At 38.5% G+C, this 21,366-nt stretch overlaps 1 protein-coding gene across 1 annotated transcript in view; it reads left to right on the forward strand.

The window, feature by feature from the left end:
- Window positions 1-4,877: 4,877 nt before the first annotated feature.
- ptn (pleiotrophin) overlaps window positions 4,878-21,366 on the forward strand; it is a 45,929-nt gene continuing 29,440 nt past the window's right edge. Inside the window, exon 1 of the mRNA XM_030148861.1 lies at window positions 4,878-5,030. The gene's annotated coding sequence lies outside the window, so the exon portion shown is untranslated. The remainder of the gene's footprint in view (window positions 5,031-21,366) is intronic.

The following is a 21,366-nucleotide window of genomic DNA, read 5'->3' on the forward strand; positions in this document are numbered from 1 at the left end:
TGCACTGAGAGCAGAGAAGACGAAAGGGGATGTGTTCAGATTCAGAATCACATACTGGATACTACATACTGCATACATTATATACCAGATACACATGCTATTTTCTGCAGCAGGATAAAGTGCAGTAGACATTCATATGAAGGTGATATTTTATATGATAGTTTTGATACAAATGAGATTAATAATATTAATTGCTGGTGTCTTTCTCTGTCAAGAGTTAGTTTGCTTTTATCATTTCGTTCCCATGTTTCACACTGTAACAGTATGATAGATAGATAGATAGATAGATAGATAGATAGATAGATAGATAGATAGATAGATAGATAGATAGATAGATAGATAGATAGATAGATAGATAGATAGATAGATAGATAGATAGATAGATAGATAGATAGATACTTTATTCATCCTATAGGGAAATTTACAGGTTCCAGTAGTATCACAAACTTAAAATCAATGGTAAAAACACAATTGTAAAAAATACTTAAAATTTCCTCAAGGAGTCAGTGCAAGAGAGTGTTTAGAGTCTGTGCAATGAATGAGTCTGCGCAAAAGGTGAGTCTGCGCTAGTTTTTACTGCAAATAATCATTTAAGTGAAAATAGATCATAGCAAATTGCACTTGCACTTTTATATCTAATTACTTGCATTTGTTGAACTCCAACATGATGCATGGCAGCAGGTGGCAGTAATGCACTAATAGCACTAATTATAAACAACTACTGGGCAAAGTAAGAGGATGACAGTAATGCATTGTGGTGTGCAGTCTATAATGGAGATGCGGTATGTGAAAAATGATGTCCAGTTCAGTTCGTTCAGTTATCCATTGTATACTGAGCTTTATGGTTTTGTCATCAACTAATAACTTTTGGTTAGAATCAGCGTCAAACAGTGCTGATGTCTATGAAGAACACATCCAAAAATAACTCTTGCTTTGCAAAGAAATGTATGGAATATAACACTTGCCCTTGAAATTTTATACAAAACAGTTTTTGAGTGATTTGAAAAGACTTTTTTTTTCTCCTCCCCTCCTCTCCTTGTCAACCATAAATTTAATCTCTATTTCTTCTACTTCCTATCTTGCACAAATTGAGCACTTTCTTTGAAAAAAAAAAAAAAAAAAAAGGCGGAAAAATGGCTTTCCTGCCATTTCATGCTCGTGTGGATACTTTGTGGTGTTCCTGTCAGCGAATGGTGAGAGGGAGAGGCACGCCGATGGTGCTGTGGTCTACAGAAAAAGCAATGCTGTGGCTGACTTCGACAGGCTGATTTCATTTGGTTTCATCAGACTCTCGCTGCAGACGGGCCCAGTTAGTGCCGTTCATCTTATTGGGCTGTCGATGGACATGTACTCAACAAACAGGGTTAGTGAGGCTTTAGACCGGCTCTGTTCAGGCTCACAATGACAGGAGCCACTTCAAACTGAGTAAAAATAACGAGGGAGCTGTTTGATTTAATTTAAAGATCATATTTCACTGGAGTTCTTTTATAACTGTGCGAGTGGTGCTGTGGCGTTCCGTTTGTACTTTCAGCAAACCAGAAAATCAACTCTCAGAACAGATTGGTGAGGATTATCATGATCTTTTTTCTTCATTTTTTTTAATTGTTAGTCATATCACATTTAATCAAATAAGGGAAATGATGTCATTGGAGAGGCTTATGGATGGCACTGAAGCATATCTCACATTGAAAAAAAGGGTGGGGGGCCTCAGACGGGTGTGGGGGTGTGGGGGGGCTGCAAATGGATGACATGTATTATTAATGAGAAGAATATGAGACGGCAGCAGAGGAATGGTATATCGTTATCAGTGGGGGGTATGAGTCATACTAATTACTGGCCATCGCTGGAGCTGATGCCGAACACCCAACAGTGCAACATGATGCTAAACATGTCAAACTGCAGTAATAGCTTTACCGTACACATTTTCAAAGGTAGCATGAAATAAAAGCACACTGAAGTGCTGAGTAATTATTAAAACTATAAAACACTTATGAATCTAGAATCCAGTCTCTTATTTCCCATTTGCAGAAGTTGGGAAAGCATTTCATGTGTTTTAAAGTCATTTGGCCATGTGTGATCTAAAGTGGTTCTTTCAGTACTTCTCTACTTTGTTCATCAGCATGTTCTTCTTTAAAAAATCAGCACCTTTATTTCTCCTTTCTGCCTTAATTTAGCATTTAGATGAGATATATCTTTCTGGGGCAGATGTTTCAAAGTCCCTAAAAGCACCTTGCTAAATAATCCATTATTTTGGCTGGTGGCCTGTGTGCAAAGTAAGAAGTGTAATTGCCCAATGCTTTTAATTTTTCCAACTTAGCATCACTTTGATGACCTTGAAATAATGCTTTCAGTGGTTAAGAAAAGGGGTTCAGGGTGTGTGATTGAGCACCAGAGTCTTAATAATATATGCTTCATTCTGTTCTTGGTAGATTACACATTTTCAGATCAGGATAATGTTTCACAGCAGCAGAGCTGAGGAGTTAGAAACATAACTGAGGACTTCATTTTAGATGAAATGCTTCGAAAGAGCTTAAAAAAAAAAAAAAAAGAAAAAAGAAAATGCTAAATTGCCATGGTGGTGAACTTTTTAGTAATACCAAACTGTAAGACATTTTTTGAGTTTGAGAAAGAAAATCATTTTACTCATTTTTAGTGGAATATCAAATATCAGATCTGGTTTGAATGCACAAAAATAGCTGTTTTGTAAGTGGAAAAAGCTCAAGTGCTACATCCTCTCCCTGTTTGAAAAGTTTTTTTAACCTTTCCATCTAGGTTTAAGACAGAAAAATGTTGAAAATATCTTAAATATAGCATATCTGTAAATGGATATTGATTTTCAGGCAGATACAGTTATACTTTAAGTGCCATATTATTTCGATTTAGTTATATAGTTAGCACATTACAAACAATCAGATGAAAAAAAGAAGTTGTGCATTGTGCTTGGATGGGCTAGAGGCTTAAATGGCTTATGCCAAACCTCCCCCAAAAAATAAATAAATGAAATAAACAATAGAAATTTCACGAAGACTACCAAATGCTGGCATCAAAATAATACAAAATGAAGAAATAATGCTTCTTATATAGATAGGATATTATACTTAAATGTTGAATTATGGTATAAGAAAAATATCTAAGAAACTAAGTTCTTTTTGAATAAGGATAAGGTAGATGTTGATTGAAGTGGGGGATTTAGATTGTTCCAGATGAGACCAGAAAGACGAGAAAACTGGCTGAATTAGACGTGCTGTAATTGTGGCCTTGACTGTCATTTGTGCAAAGAGTTTGAGATTAAAGCTTTGAACAAATGTGACCACTGATGACTAATGGTAACTTTTGTGGAACCTCCACCACGCTCTAATGGTTCTTAAATGTGCCTCCACATATAAATGACCATTAAAGTACTGAAACGGTGCATTATAATCACATTTCAAATGGATCTGAATAGCGCCTTTACAACAGACTCTGGCACTACAATGGGTTATCTAATAATTATGAGCTAAAGAGCTGCTTTTTGGCGCTATGAGGCTTTCTTTCTAGTGGAGAGCGAGTCTTTGCCAGGTACTCATTCAATAAACAGAGGCATAAAAGACAGGCTTATAAGGTGAAATATTAGGCCATTTCTCTGCGTGTGTGCACTACTGAGACTTTACAGAGGCGGTCTGACATCAGTATTGTGCGTGGGGCTTGGTGGACAGAACTAATGGTACACTTTATTGATTGTGTGTGCTGTAATCTGTCAATCCAGGCTTGTCCAGCTGCAGCAAAGGGATGTAGCTACTCTATAGGGTCATCAGCCATCTGCCATTCCAAACAGCCTGAGTGTATCCACAGCTTATTACCACAATACCTCTAAAAGGATATCTGGCCACAAATGAAAGCTGTGGTGCATTTAAACAGAAATATGAGCGAAAGGGGGAGAGGAATGGAGGATATAGAGTAGGTGGTTTTGTATTAGATGGAAAGGACACTTGCTTTTGGAAATCAACATCATTTTCACTGTACAAGTTTGTAATGTTGCACCATCATGCTATATTGTTTTGCTGTTAGAAATCTTGATAAATCAGTCTGCAGAAACCTGTCACAGTTGTGATTCATCTTCTTAGTCATTATTACAAAAAAATACCAGAGTTTTACTGTTTCCACTTCCACAACTTTACTACTGTACTTCTGTGTTTTATGTGATTTTCAATGGGGAAAAAATTCCATCAATAAAAGCCAACAAGTTTTATGTATTTCAAGCATTGTAAATGTCTTTTGATAGACTGGCCCAAACAAAAACTAGAAAAACAAATTCAGAGCCTGGCTGGTGTGTGTCGATATCCTATTGATTGATGCAGTTGGATTCTCTTTTCCATGGATCAACAAGATATTTTATATAACTCTGTCTGGTTGGAGTGGACTGCTGTTCCCAGCTTGTTCACTCTGTTGGCTCATCCAATGTTCATATAGACACAGTTTGTGGTGTGTGTTTGTCTCTGTTCATTTGTTGGTCTTTGTCTCTGGGTGTCTCACATTTCTTTCTGTGTGTACGTATCAGTCCATCTCGCTCCTCGTCCCCGTGGATCTCCTTTGCACTTTGGCTCTTAACTGCTCCCTCTCCTTCTCCTTCTCTGTCTCATCCTTCATCTCACATCTTCTCTCCGGTGTCTCCGTGAGTGCCTGGCAGGGCGTCCCTGGAGTGACCTTGGGGGTAATGAGCTCCTGATCACGAGTCAGGAAACCCGGCATTCAACACCCACCCAACCAAACTCTCTCTCACCCCATACAACACACACACACACATACACACACACACACACACACACACACCTACACACACACACACACACCCACCCACCCACACACACACACACACACACACACCCACACACACACACACACACAAGAACTACACCGCTATCGTATGCTCAGCCCACAAAGAGAAATAGTTTTGGAGAGGCAGGGCAGCGGGGCAGAGGTGCAGATGAAAAGAGCCTACAGAAACTACTTCTTCAAGCTCTGATATACAACTACCAGACCTCCAAAATAAAGTAAGTAGTTTTTTTTTTTTTTTTTTTTTTTCGTGCACACTTAATGATGCATAGTTTTCATGGGGAAGGTGTGATGGTGAGGGTGAGGTGATACTTGAACAGCCAAGCAGGCAGAAAAGTTTGTCGCCTGGAGCCGAATGGTATTCTGGGCATTAAGATTCAACGGTGCAGATTCTATGAAGGCCATTTTTGTTGGATTTATTTAGTGTGTGCATATTAGAAATGGCAACTCTTGTCATTTTCTGTGTTTCTAAGCTTCATTGTATGAAAACTCATTAAGTTTGTCAAGAAAGTTCACTCAAAGTTTCTCTGGTTATCAAATTTGCATTTGTAAATTTTTCTTAATATTTCCCCTTTTGGTAAAATATGAAACAGTAAAAGTAAAACACTTCTGTTGACATGGTTCTAATCGCTTCTTTGTTGCTCTTCCCATTTTAAGCAGATTTTTCCCTAAGGCTGTTGATAGGAGATGATAAACATATGAAAACATAAAAGACTATTAAGTAAAAAATGCTAAGAATTATAAATGCAGATGGAACAGTGGCTTGTAGACATATTGGGTAAACAATTGGAAAGCCCAAATAATCCAGCAGCCATAGGCTATGGGCTGTGGTATTAAATCATTTACAGAACCGTTTTCTCAGTGATTAGACTTCAAACATCCATATGTTTTGTTTGTTATTGCTATCAGCCAAATGTATGCAAGCCCAATTAAGTATGTCTGTGCATGTGTGCTGGTTGAAGTGGGCCAGTTTTTCCCAGGATGTCGTAATTTGGGTCAGGCCTGACTGGAATGACAAACCCCGGGTAGCCGTATTGTATCAGCGCTATGTACTCCGGCAAACCTTCTGCTCGCGTTGCCATGGCTTTCTCCAGCCCTGGTATAGCAACCCGAGTCAGACCAAACAGTGTTCCTCTCTGTCTTATGGGCATTCCTGCAGCAGACAAAAGCTTTCTCCAGCTCATTCTTGCTCAAAATGAGGTGTCCGCTTCATTTCTTCAGAATCAACACATGGTGTGGTCCTAATGAAAGAGCTGGGGAGATTAAACATGAGGTGGAGATGAGCTTGAGAAACCAGCTTTGGACCGTAGGAAGCCAAAACACAATGTGGATTAAGCTGGATGACAGCCAGGAGGGCCAAACTCATAAAACTGCTTCATCTTTAAATACTGTAGGTGCTGGCATTTTCCTCCCAAGATGGCCACTTGGAGGCCTTTAAAACACATTTTACACATTCTACCCTTCTCTCTTGTTAAATGCTTGCCCCATAGACTTCACCACGTGATCTTGACTATATGTCAAGACCAAGCACAAAGCCAGTTCATTTCCTTCTGTGTCCTCACAAACGCTTTGACGACACTGTTCTCCATGGAGGATCTGGTGCAATAAGGCATAGAATTGTGCTGTTAGGACCCTGAGAAGACCGCTCCGGGGGGGAGGGAAGTGCTGTGAATGGAGACATTTCTGGTCTATAGGGCACAAGTAAGTGAGAGAGGAGAGAAAGAGGGTAGGGGGATGAGATCACAAAGATCCTCACATTGAGTGGCTGGTTTATTCTTGCGGGGTACGCACTGACCCCTCACATATAGGATGAACAGAAAGAGGTTTGATGGGGTCCAGAGGGCCTCCAAAGAAAGGGGGGAGAGGATAAAGAGAGGAATTGAAGAAAAGATGAGGGGAGGGATGTGAGGAAATAGTCCTGTCAAGGACTGATCCTTTATTGCACTTCTGAACGTCATACTGCAGCAGTTCATTAGACATCACAATGCAGCAGTGGCTTTAAAACATTTTTGTCACATGATTATAAAATCTTGACATTAAAGTGATTGCCCTTATGTTCTTGCAAATCTGTAATGGGACCTCTGTTGTAATAAACCACAATTATCCCTAAATCACAGTCCTCTGGTGGATGTACACGTCTTTACAAACCTATTGCCTGAATTTGCCGTTGAAATCTTCCTCATTGTTTTATTCATATGTGGCAATGGGCTGTGACTGAAAGGGGACACACTCCTGAGGCTGCTGGGTTAATAGTCATGTGTGGAAATGCAGGGGCTCTTATGCAGACGTTGAGCAAGTAGCTATCTCATTACAGGAAAGGCGAGACAATCAAAGCTGTCTGCAAAACCTCTAAGCCTGTGATGAGAGAATGTTCCTCTTGTGTGACGCAGGTCCCCATTGTCTGTGAGATTCTATTGACAGGGCTACTAATGCCCTTTGTGTAGGAATTCAAACACACCAAGTCAAGGTTTGTGTTTGTGCAAAAATGCTGAAGCCGTGGTGTGGCTCTAACTAACCTCTTTTTGATCGATCTGACGCTTATAGCATCTAGCTTTGCACCCTCAAAGGTTGTTTATTTATCTCCTTCCTCATATGTGAGCACATTTTCTGCTTTTCCATAGGGAAAATAAACTGCTAATTGTGACATCTCTCCATCCTACCAATGGCTTGATCTGGTATTTGATCCTCAGAGGGTTAATGATAACCTGAGGCTTTCCAGTGTAATCAGTCAGCTCATTAGTGTCCCCTTCAGTCACACACACAGCCACCCACTCAACTCACAAACACAAACAAACCATCCCCATGTCTAGTAGTAGGAGACTGGAAGAAGAAAGAGCAAAGGTCACAGAGCTGGAGCGTATGTTCTGTCACTATTGAAGATGTAAACATTCCGCTGACCAAGAATAAACTCTGATATGTATCTTATTATAAGATCTAGATCATAAAGGTTTGCATGTATAAGTCCATTTAACTTTTATTTAACCTAAAAAGTGGCAAAAGTGTTTTAAAACATAAAAGTTTGTCTATTGTTTTTTCTACTAGAATTTATACTAGTTTATGAAATGTTGTAATGGCACGTTCTTGTTGTTTTTCATCGATCCATCTGTCCATCATTTTGGAAAACCATTCAATGTTTGTCCAACAAATATGCTGCAATTCATCAGTTATGTGTTTCAGTAATGTCTTCTGCTTAGTTTGTCCGTCTTCCATCCATGTTGCCCATCATGCTATTTCTTGTAGTTTCATTTTTTGAGCAGAAGTAATCATTTGATATGTTTCCAGTAAACCAGTTTTGTGTTGAAATGGTGTTTTTTTTTTTTTTTCTTATTCTATCTGTTGTCCATCTGTCTTTCCCATTTGCTATCATTTGGTTTCAGCTGTCATGGCAATTAACTTTCATGTTGTTGACAGATTCATTGTTATTTTCTGAAATTACTGCTCTGCTGACAACAAAACAAAGAAAATGAAACACCAACAAGTGCATTTTCATATACATATTTATTATAAATGTTATAATTTTGCACTGGAAAATATTGAAATATTTATAGAAACAGCAAAATTCAAAAACAAAAACGAATATCCTGAACTCTTTTCTTTTCTTTTCTTTTCTTTTCTTTTCTTTATTATTATTATTATTATTATTATTATTATTATTATTATTATTATTTATTGATTTATTGATTTTACAAAAAGTACAAAAAAAGGTTATCCTACAGTCTAGGATGCCACAGAGCTACAGAGAGTTTAGGAAATTAAATAATTAAATATCTCCTTATATATACTACTTTTATTATAATAACTACTGCTATAACTACTACCTGTACAAAATGTGATGTTTGTATACTGGAACTATAGAAGAAACTGATCATTATTATTATTATTATTTTTAATTTTACACACTACATTTTCAGTTAATTATAAAATAATCATTATAATAATCATCATTATCATTATTAATCATCGTTACAATAATCATTATAAAATACAGAAAAGAGCATGAAAAATTGCAGAATTTGTGAATACTGTTGGTTAAAAATGAAAAAATGTGTATATTTACTATCTGAGTCATTACATGACTAATTTAAACAGTTCCAGCAGTGAACAAGATACAGGATTTGGGAAACGATGCTGTAGTTGTGTATCTTTGGCAAATATCATACCGGGAATACAGGTCCTAAGGGTGCTCGCCTATGACTATGTGTGTGTCTATGTACAGGCTTCAGAGTGTGAAGCACAGGGGAGTCAGGACTGTTTGTATTTCTCTAATGAACTGATGTTGTCTCTCTCACGCTCCATGTCATCAGAGCAAAGGAAAAGTGTTATAAATACAGAGACAATATAAAGAACAAAATTAAACTTCAGCAGTATTAATGACTGAAATGAATAAGTGCATTGTTGTATGAATACTGTGGTTGTTGATAGTTACTTAGATCCATGTCTTGTTGATAACATGCAGTAGAAATAAAAGTAAGGCCTATTATTGACTTGGAAAACTTTCTCCTCAAAGCAGAACCTTACTAAATGGCTCTGAGGTGAATCCTGAGGGGACTGTTAAATAACATACAGCCAATTTGGTGCCAAAGCTCCACCTAAATGTTGTAATCTATTGGCTCAATCAATGCAATCTCATTTTATTTAGAGGCATTCTTTGGCTGACTTGTAGGTGCGAGTGGTTTCGACCCAGCCTGTAGACTTATTAGCAATATTACAATTATTTCTGAGAGAGAATGTGATTCGTGTCAGGTGTAAACAGTCTGTAGGTTCCAAAATAAAAAGGGATAGATAATAATAATAGTCAAGGTAGAATAGGCTGCCATTACTCACAGGGATGTGGGGAGTTGTTGTGATGTGACCACTGATGTTGAATGGAAAGTTAAATTGATTGTGACCATCACTGTGGAACAGCATCTACCACTTAGTGTCTCTATTCCAATCCCACCACTAATTGGATTGCTAATGGTAATGTTGCCCTGTGGAGACAAACTTGCATTAGAATGGTTTTCACAGGTTATCATTAAATTCAATCATGTTTCAGGCACCATACTCACACTGAAAGTTCCACATCTGATGCAAGAAAATATGCATTTGGTCACAGACAGTCTCTGTATTTCTGGGGCAAACAGTGGTTACTAGGCTGCTCCAAGCATCAGATCTTAATGCTGAATACTAAAATTATTTTACACAGTTAATACAGTTTCCTAATGCCAAGGGGGGTGTCTAATCCATGGTTAAATCTCAGCAGGTTTTAATCTGGCACAGAAGAGAATTTCTCCAGCTCTGGGGTGTCTTCCTGTTCTTCCCCTGAGGTGCCACATTCTGGAGAAAGTGTTATTTGAAAACTTAAACACCTATGATGGATGGGGAAAGGATTAGATAGTCCCACTCTTTGGTTACAAACACCAAAGACTGTTTTCTGTCCACCCACCGATAGGTGATTAAAACCCAGGATCAGTAGGGGTGGGTGTGTGCTCAACTCTCATGCCTAAAGGGGGATAATCATTATGTTAGACACTTGCCCTAAATGTGTTAAAACATATGTGCATGTCAGTGCTTTAGTGGCATCGGAAGTATGCATTTTGAATCCTTGACTTGAGAGTTAAGAGTTTCATCTAGATGGAGGCACAAGGAGAAGGAACAGTGACAAAAAAGAGCTGAGTGGGAAGGAACAGGGAGAAATGGGAGAAAGGCGAGAGAGGATCATTAGTCATATCCATTAGTATTCCATACGCAGCTTGTGCTGTGAGACAGCCGGTCTGTCCAAACAAACAACCAGCAGAGGGGGGATGCTTCATTATAACTTCACCCCTTTTTTTCTCACCCAGAGATCACATTCCATCTGACCATAAACACCAGGCCAGGGCTCTGGCCTTGGCCCTTTACTCCGCTGGAGTTTAGTGATGTTAGTGGGTCTAGTAAAGCAACAGTTCACATGCTGTTCTGTACACCACGAGGACAGTACAGTACAAGACGGCCTTCTGGGAACGGAAGACAAATGAGGATTGTCATTGCTCCGTCCTGTGAACATTTTGGGATGACATTCTCTATGTTTTGATTCTTTCTGAGGTGTAAGTTTTACCTCTAAGAAATCCACTCCTCACACTCCAACTGTTAGTGAGACGTCACAGGAGGAAGTGGCACTCAGATGGAACACAAACTATAAACTATAAACTCTCTTTGCGCCTTTGATTGCAGGTTTGTTACTCACCAGCAACTGTGATGCAACACGGCATTTTATTGTTGCTCTTCACCTACAATGACATTTGTGTTTTGGAATAAATGGTTTTTATTTTTGTTGATCACTGTGTGGTGTTCTACAAGCCTAAATGGTGATAGAGAGAGAAACCAGAGATGTTACATGCACTACTGACATCCATTTCAGACAATTTCTGCAATTTCCACTCGGCTGTTTTAATGCACAAATTGAAAATGGGCACTAATCCAGGCAGATGAAACTGCACTAAGAGATGTCGTGCTATCGGCCGACCTCCGTATGCTCAGACATAAAGGGTAGAGGAGTGTAAAAAATGTTAAACAGAGGTATCCTTTCTTGCATGTCAGCTTTTTGACCCCTACCATTTGTACGCTGAAAAGTTCAATTGTACACCAGGTGACCTTTAAACACAATCATCCTGGCACACTTGAAAAATCAGCCTGTTAATCCAAATACTGCCTGATTTCATAAAAACACAGACCACAAAATGAATCAATACATCAATCACAGTATCAGTCCAATGTAGTAATTATCAACAAAGTACTTATGTGATATTATTCCATGTTTTGGACTCCTGACTGTACACTCCCTGCAGAGACAACCAACCCTGCACACTTTAGATATTACATCTACTACATGTCAGCTTTGAATAGTGCCAGTCTCTTCAGTACTGGGGTGAACTACCTTGACTGCAGTGGCTTGTATGACACAAATTAGAATAAAAGGGGGTGTCAGTTGTAGCAGGAGTGTCTCCACACTCTCCAGTGTACATATATGAGGACTGGATGTCTTCTCTCCACTGTCCTAATGCTCAGTGGCAAGTTGAAAGGTCATGTTTAGTGCCTCGGGCTGTGGCTCTGGGCAAGAGCCACTTTACCTCCAAATAACACTCTCCTTGCTCTCCCACTCCACCCCTTAACCCTATATCCACCCCACAGCTGAGCACAGCCTGTGTCATAAAGACCTCCTGGCATTCACATAGCAGCTCTGCCTTGAATTTTCATTTTCAACTGAAATAACTGGATCTGTCCACACAGCAAAATGGGCTTCCTTATTTACTTGTAAATTGTGCCACATGCAGTATTGTCACTTTTATGGTTTGGAAAATAAAGCTGGAGCAAATAATGTTTTGTGCAGATGAATGTAGACAATGACAGCAGTAGGCATGCGGAAATCTTGCGGGTTGCGTTCCTGATGGATAGAAATTGCTCAGTGCAGAGGGAGGGTGATGGTGAATAGGATGGGTCTGTGAGGTGGACTTAAGCAAAACACTGCATTGTGTTCCTCAGCAGCAAGACTCAATGAATTCAGTGAGAATATGAGATGTATTTTGAAAGGAATGAAAATCTGCAACAGTTTGGTTCTTGAATATCATATAGTGCCTTTACCATCATGGTGAAAATAGATGTTAGTACACTGTACATTGCTTATGAAATGGGTGGGAATATTGTTTTTTTTTTTTCACCGTCCTATTTTTAAACCCCATTGTAGCACATCACAGCAGATAAGTCTGTGTTACTGTATGTGAAATTATTGCTGTACTACACAAAAGAGTAAAGAAAAATCCTATTTATTGAGGCTTTTTTAGCTGCAGAATTTGTGCGGAAGTTCATTGATGTCCATCACACTGAACCATCAATAAAACTGCAGACAAAGAAGTAGCAGCCAATTTTATTGTGGAATAAATTAGGCAATGTGAATGTTGTGTATTGAATTCCCATCAGCCACTGCAGCTGACGTCAGAGGACCTCAGGCGGCGGATCTCTGCATTGCTGCACGTGCCGTCCTCGGTGACTGCTCTGCTTTGCAACTAAAAAGCAAACTCTCTCTCTCTCTCTCTCTCTCTCTCTCTCGCTCTCTCTCTCTCTCTCTCTCTCTCTCCCCCCCCCCCCCCTCTCTCTCTCTCTCACACACACACACACACACACACACACACACGCTCATCAGTTCTCCTTTGGGACCTACATGTGAATTATCTGCATGTTACTATCACTTTTTTTTTTTCCAAGTTTCTCCTCACAAGTTTAGGATATCACAGAGGAAAATAGTAGTCCATATTTATTAAGTTTGGTGTCAAGAGAAGATAAAGTGGTGACGTGTGAAAACAGGTGTTCAATTAACTTTCAGACAGCTGGTATCAGAGCTGTTGTAAAGCTGATTGCTTAAGATCTTTAAGCTGGGTTTTTTTTTTTCTTCAATTAATTAATTATTATTTTTTTTAAACTTTAAAGCAGTGCCTCTTTGCTGATTACTCTCATGAAATCCCACATCTAAAGTTTACTCAGGGAAGCAAGGCCAAGCTCTATGAAGGATCACTTGAAGCGTCTCCAGACTCCACAGGTTACAGACTGGACTTTATCTCTGTCTGGGAACTTAGCTCTTGAAAATGGTGTGAGATGAAGGCAATGCACCACGTTAGCTTCCCAATTCCATCTGCTCGTGCCAAATGGCCCCAAAGACAATGCAATAAAAGTGAAGGATTTGCTTCGGCCAAAAGTCACGTCCTTGACAGATCAGGAATGTCCAATCTTCCTCTGTCAACCATTCTCGGTAAATAACTTTCCCTCTGCTTCCTTCGATGGCTGGAAATAAGACTGTCACTGAGTCCTGGAATATAGTGCATCCGGTCCTTTGCAAGCGATGTTTGATTCATTGTGGGTTGGACGGAGCCTTGCAGTGTAGGAGCTGAGTGACACTATCATTGCAGACAGCAGAAAACAAGTTAAAAATAGCAGCTTTTATTCGGCAAAGAAATAGCTGATAAGATAAACAGGTTATTATATACTAAAAACAAAAACAGAAGCAATGCAGTCAGCTCACAAAAATCAGATTACCTTCCTGACATTTTCTTTTATTGCAACTCTTGGTTTTTTGTATATATCAAGTAAGAATTTCTGGAAAAAATTACAGTTAAAGGAGAAAAAGAAAATGCTAAAAATGCTTCTGTTTTGTTTAACAAGACTATGGAAAAGAGAAGAGAAGGCATGTGATAGTGTAGTCAAGTCACACCAGACTGAATCTGATTTATGATTCATAATTTTGGGAGTCAGTCACATATTTAACCCCACCACCTGTCGGGAAACATCTGTGATCATCCAGAGTGGATCACCAGCTCAATGTTGTTCGTCCACAGGAGTGGGTAGAGCTCTTGAATGACAATACGGTACTTAAGGATTTTTTTTCAAGAGCACCGAAAAACTATCAAGCACCGCAGCTTTAACAAAATACACATCTTTATAAAGCAGTTACTGGTGAGTGGAATTACTTCAAGAGATTGTATTTGTTGTTACATTTCTAAAGGAGGCCACTTGAAAAAAAGGCTTCAGGTCCTCTATGTACTATAACTATCTCCCCATTCTGACACTACATTTTCTGAGAGAAAGAAGTGAAGTTTTGGCATGTTTGAGGGGCGCCTGCAGTCTGCGAGTATTTCAAGCCTGTTTCACTGAATGAATTTTGATGGGCTGCTGTGGTCCAGGCGTCTTTAACAGTCCCGACAAGCCTTTGTTCTTTCCCCGTTTTCATGTCTGATCCCCAACTGCCCACAGGGAAAGCTCTGTCGGCTGTGCGCACCGAAAACCTTTCTGTTTGATCAGCTTCTAACATATTTGAACAATTTAGGCAGGGATGAGAGCAGGTAATTCAAAGCCTGCCAAAAGAGTGTTTTGGGGAGATGAGAAGACGTTGAGGTTCACAGGGAGCAGCTTAGAAATGGGTGTTTTTGATTTTTGCGCGGCTGCACACCCCAAAACTACCCATCGATATTTTTATTTTGTCGTGACATCCTCCATCTAGAAAAAAAAAAAAAATCTGAAATGACTTTACCTTCCCTAAAACCTTCTCTACCCTCTCTCTGCTTCCATCGTCCTCGAGCGATAACTTATTTCACCCAGTAGAGGCCAGCGAGTAGTTGATGAGGTCATCCACTCAAAATGACAGCTATTCACACTAAAAACGCTCTTTGAACACTGTCATATGGAGGTCACAGTAAGTAGAGTGGACCGTGGATAACATTTAGTCCATTCTCAGGAGAAGAATCTGTGGGAAATCAATGAGGCATTGAGTAGCAGCAAACAAAGACACACAAACAGTTTGACAATGAGGTACGGTAAACATTAAGACCATCACTGTTATTGTTTGAGGTAGAAAAACAGTGAGGAGAGGAAGGACTTAATCAATATCGCCATGAAAGGACAGTGATGGTGCACACTTCCACACTTATTACAACAGTGCACATGAGAGGTCAGGGTCATTATGGATAGATCATGAGAGCCCTCTGCTGACAGCTAAATCAAAAGAAACCAATATCACCATCAAAAAGTCTCCTGTGTCCAATTTCTTCCACACATTAAGAAGAAAAACAGACTATGCTGAAGATCTGTGAATATTTTCAGTGGTTGACTCATCAGCAATAAACTGCTTTTTTTTTTTTTTCTTTATGGAGAGAACTGATGTGGGTATGGGAAATTGTAATCATCATTTAGCGCTAAAATCTTATTTCAAACACCCACCGACTGCTGTAAAAGAAATGAAATTATGATTTAGGGATCAAAGAAGAGATTTTGAAGAAATAAAGATTACTGTTTCTACATATTCATGCTGTTAAAAGCCATTTATTTTTACTCTTGATACTATTGACCCTGCTATTAGAGCTGTGTCATTTTACAGCCTTTTGTCAGTGGTAAAACTGCTAAAAGCTGTTCTGTACTAGTGATTATTTCTCACAAACACATGAATTTAATCTCCATTTCCCTAAATGGAGATGTGTCCTTTACTATAATTCTAAATGCATGTGAGATGAAAGACTTTTGTGAATATTTGTGATATAGCAGCTCCATTTAAAAACACTTTAGTCACATGTCATCAGATGCATGTTTACGAAGGTTTGGAGGTCTTATTAACCCTTCCATGCATTGTGGTCACTACAGTGGACAGTTATTCTCCAGCTGTTCTCTTGTATATTCATAGGTTTTGTTGTTTTAGTTCCATATGAGCCAACACAGTGGACACTTATGCAACATCCCATAATACACTGCAATTCATACCATTACTATAACTTTGCTGTTCTTGATAAACCTGATCTGCAGTAACATGCTTAAGTGTAAATCAGTTATTTGTTAGACAAAAAGAGTTGTTTTTTGCATATTATATAAGGTAATAACTAGCATTGGAGTATGGTAAAACGTGAGAAAACATCAAATTAGCAGCCTTAAAAATGTTTTTATTTCATTGTTTTCATTTTACCCTCTGATATTGGGTTTTAAATACATATTTCTTTACTTAAAAAATTAAATGCATGGACATTTTTGTAACTCCATGAAAAAAAAAAACTCGATTGCAATTTTTTTTTTTATGCCAAAGGAGGTATAAAAACCCTCCAGAAAAAAAAAAATCTTGACTAAGGTTCTCATAATTCATGCATGAAAGGGTTAATGTGAGTTGACTTAATATGTTGTGTTGGATATGATATGTATGACAAGTTTTTGTTTTGAGTTTTTTGTGATAACCACTTGCCAGAAAGACATTTAACCCTTTCATGCATAGTGGTCCCTACAGTGGACAGCTGTTCAAAGGTGTTCTCTTATATATTTATGGATTTTGTTGTTTTAGTTCCATATCAGCCAACACAGTGGATGCTTATGTATCATCCCATACACTGTAATTCATACCATTACTGTAAAAGTGCTATTCCAGATAAACCTGATCTGCAGTATCATGTCTGACTGTAAAAAAAAAAAAAAAAAATTGCTAATTGTTATTAAACTGTAATTAATAGTTTTGATTTTTTTTTTTTTTTTTTTAAACAAAAAGGGTTTTTTTTGTTTGTTTGTTTGTTTTTTGCATATTATCTCCATGCAGGTATTGTTAAAATGTGAGAAAACATCAGATTAGCAGCATTAAAAATGTTACAGTATATCAGTAAATACATGTTTTTTTGCTTCTAAAATTAAACGCAGGATTTTGTAACTCCATGAAAAATGGGTTCATAGAAAAAATTCAATCACATTGTTTTTTTTTCATGCCTACAGAGGAATAAAAACACAGGAAAAAAAAAAAAAAAATCTTGATTAAGGTTCTCATAATTCATGCATGAAAGGGTTAATTTCTCTCTGCTGAGTCTGCTGCCCCCGTGACCCGGACCCAGGCAGACAGGCGGATGAAGATTGTATGGTACATTTCTGAGCCAAAAAAAATATTTTAAATGAGCATTTCTAGATGTGTGTATCAACATTGTAGGGTTTATGGTGCTTAGTTGTTTATGGTGCTTGCAGGGATTGATTTGATACAAAAAAAAAGTCTGTAAAAATGTAATACATATGACTTATATTTAATATTTAACCAAAAACAATATATTTTCCCAACCTTAACCAGAGATCCTTTATTGGCTTACTCTAACACCCTACAGGAGTTGAGAAGCTCTTCTTTTTAGTGGCAAAGTCTTGAAATTTGTATATCCGCCAACCATCCAGCTCCTGGCAAAAAAGTGGATCCCCCGGTGACAATTTATGTAGAGTTTGTACACTTCCATGGCTTGCAGAAATGGTAATGTCAACATTTTTTCTGGCAAGTGGGCTGTTTGTGAACAAGTTTTTGAAGGACATAAACAACCAAAAACCCTGAATACAATTTGCTCTCCATTTGCACTCCAAGTTCACCTCAACTCGTTCCAGCTTTTTTTTTTTTTTTTCAGTTTTTTTTTTTTTTCAGTTTTTTTTTTTTTGTTTCAGGGAGGTTGCCAGGGGTATTTGAGGAGCAGAACTGCAGGAGGAACAAATCCCCAACCAAAGCAGCAACGGAACAATGTTATTGTAAGCTACACCTAAAACCCCGTCTCTCTGCGGGTCTTCCACCTGGGAGCAGCCGCCAGTGAATATTAATCAATCAAATATTTCAGAACAGAGATGGGGAGCCAATAGTTGGTTCTGGGTGCTTCTAGGACTGAACTAACAGTGAATGCACACCTGCATGGCAATGTGTTGGGCACAGTGAAGGGTCAGGAACTGGTGTCCTTGGGAGAAAATAGTTGAAAATGACCAGTGATGATTGCCCTCTATTCCAAATCACACAGGTTAGTGATTAAAAGGCCTCACCTCAGTCAGCTGCAGTCATCCCTGAAATTGGAAGGATATCGAAGTAATGCTTAAACTCAAAGGGCTAAAGAGGCTGACTGTTATTGTTATTTTAAAATCAATAGGCATTTTTTTAGACATCACTTGTGGTAACTTGACTGGTGGATGGTTTGTGACGTGTGTGTCATTGATGTTAAACTGTAAGTATTCTTCCTCACTGCTGTTGTTGCTGCTGTTGCTGCTGTGTGATCTGAAGTGATCCTCAGCCTGGAGGGAAATTTACTACTGTTTGCCTTCGTGAAGCTTTTGTAATCTGCAGTAGAGCTTTGTTCCAGTGTCACAGAAGTTACAAGAGAACCAACAGGACTAAGGAGCTCCAGTGAAACAAAGAAACTTTACAATATATTTGTTAGTTGTTGGATATCTTTCATCCAGACACAACTGAGACCTGACTCCTTCACACCTATTTCAAAGGAACACACATTAAAGACTCTGATTCACAGCATGTGGGCTCAGGATAGCAGCGCTTTAAAAATCACAGGTAAAACATATACATATATATATATATATATATATATATATATATATATATATATATATATATATATATATATGTATGTATATATATATATGTAATGTATATAGTTGCCAGTATTGATGCCAGCAGTGGGACACTAATACTGTAAACAGTGCATTACATCTTTTCAGAATGGTGGGAAGAAGTGTCAGAACTGTCCACCACAATTTGTTTTGCTTAAGTGAATAAACACTATCCGCCCACACTTTTTTCAGTTATTGTCTTTTGCCGATGTCAGACAGTCCAAATTTCTAGCGCATATCGTGGTGACAGCACAGTTTAACATGCCTTGCAAGCTAATGTTGCCACCACTGTCACCACAGCTTCCCTCAAGATGTGTGAGATCTGCAGGCAGAAACTGAGAGGAGGAGGGAGAGGAACATTAATGAATCCTTTGACAGTTTCCACTCACAGCCAGGATACTGCTGTCATGCCAATAAAATAGAAACCTGACTTATAAAAAATAAATATTCTTGCCTTTGTCAAACAAAAACAGAAACAGTCATACAAAAAATAACCTTCTCATGGTTTACTTCTGTGCATCATTATTATCTTGGAATCTGACGTGCAGAGCTGTTTTAGTGGTTTCCTCTGTGCCAAAATACACTTTGGATAAAAATGTCCACATTTGATGTAGGTTATGTTATGCACTGGCTGCAGAGAACAGCTCTTCAGCACTTGAATTTCCAGCCACCGACTCTGAAAGTCTATTGCATTCTATTAAGTAAAGAATGGTGACAGGCTTAAATTGACATAGATTTGAAAATATCTTCCTGTACAACACATTTTCCTCTGTCTAAAGACACTGAAGCATCTGGCCTGTGAAGCTAGTTTTACCTTATATGAACTCAAATGAGACTGCTTACTAACTGAAAATCCACCAGGATGCAGTATAACAATCAGGAAAACATATTTGTATTACAAGTCATTCTTACGTAAGTATCACCAACTCAGTGTAAGTAGGCTATCATTGACTCAGTGGGTGACATTAGAAAAACTCTTCACAGCGTGTGCATACAAAGTAATAAAGCGTGACATTTTGATGTTTCTCCTCATCCTATACTCAGCTCATAAAAGCATAAATTTACTGCTTTAAACAGCAGATGTCTGTTCCAGTCTGTGTACCTTAGAGTTTGGGCAGCAATCCAAGAGGGTTTGTGGGTTGTTTGAAATAAATATGATCTGAGCAAGAGAGAGCCACCCGCAGGTGCTCAAACCTTAACCGAAAATAGAAAACATGTATGTGGAAATACTACAGAAATGACTAAGCTCCTTTCGTAACAGCAGTGCGGTATATGCTCCCAAATCTGGTGAAAATCCTGGTACCTCTCTGCTATTGCACATATAATGCTGTGTATGAGAAACTGCATGGTATGGGATTACAGGTAACAGCGGGTTTTATCTTTGCACCGGCAGCTGTAGTCATGCTCCCTTTCAGCCTTACATTGTGATGCCTGGTTTGGGGGAAGTGGGTGGCAAACCTCTGTGGGGAAATGTTGGTGTGTGTAGGTGGTGGATGTGGGATATCTGAGACTAGAATCACGGTAAAATCCAAAGGATGAGCAATAACTCCTCTGTGATGTGTGGTATACTATATGGAGTTGTGAAATGAATATTATTAATCCAGTGAGCTCCAAAGGCAGCCCACATGAACAGGGACTGCTTACTGCTGCTCAGCCACCAGGGGGCTTCCAAATCAAATATGCTCACTCACATTATTGGATTGTCCAGAAATGCCCCCAAATGTCACAAAATTCATTCAGTGCCAGTCTGCTTTGAGTTGCCAAAGAAGATATTTTAAGACATCGGGGATTTGGCTCCCTTCTTAATATAATGTAATGTGATTTATTGGCTCTTTGGTGGATAAGAATAATACTGTATGTTTCTATATTTGTGGGTGTTGAACCACATTTTGTTTCTGTGATCATCATAATAAGCCAAACATTATTAGTATGACAAATAATAGATATAAACCATATTTTGGATATTTTTTGCAAAACAAATTCAGCACGGTTCTGTAGTGCTGTACAGCATTAAAGTTGGGGTTGTTCAAACTCCTGTATTTTAAGGTTGTTGCATCATTTGGGAACATTATGGCAAAGTACATTCTCTCCTCATGTGACTGACTGCTCTCATAGAAACACTGAAAAAACACAGCTGTGCAGGTCAGGACAGTGGTTCACACTTTGAAGCAATAGACAGAGCTTTTACCAAAAGAAACACACACACATTTAAAACTGTATTGATTTGTTGTAGGTGCTTGAATTTTAATGCGGTGGTATCATCATCAGGGTTTTTTTTTTTTTTCTTCTTCCCCTTTGGGTTTTAAGCTGTTTGTGAAATCTTCTACTGACTTTGGTTCAATGTCAGACTCTAAACTCTAAAATTTTCTATAAGTATAAGTTCACGATAATCATGACCTACAAACTTTCACAGGTCACAGACTTAACTTGTGACTAATTTCACATGCAGGAAAATAAATGTTATCCGCTAATCATTTGTTTTACATTTTATTTCCAATGTCTACTTAAGATTTAAACTGTAATATTATGTGTTTGAGAGTAAATAGTCACATGAAGTAGGGATGCACCAATACCACTTTTTTCCAGACAGAGTACGAGTACTTACATTTGAGTACTTGCCGATACCGAGTACCGTTACGAGTACTTAATAATCCAATTCCAGTTCTTAGTTCC

This window comes from Sphaeramia orbicularis, chromosome 12 (genome assembly GCF_902148855.1).
Source record: "Sphaeramia orbicularis chromosome 12, fSphaOr1.1, whole genome shotgun sequence".
In the NCBI taxonomy this organism is placed as follows: domain Eukaryota; kingdom Metazoa; phylum Chordata; class Actinopteri; order Kurtiformes; family Apogonidae; genus Sphaeramia; species Sphaeramia orbicularis.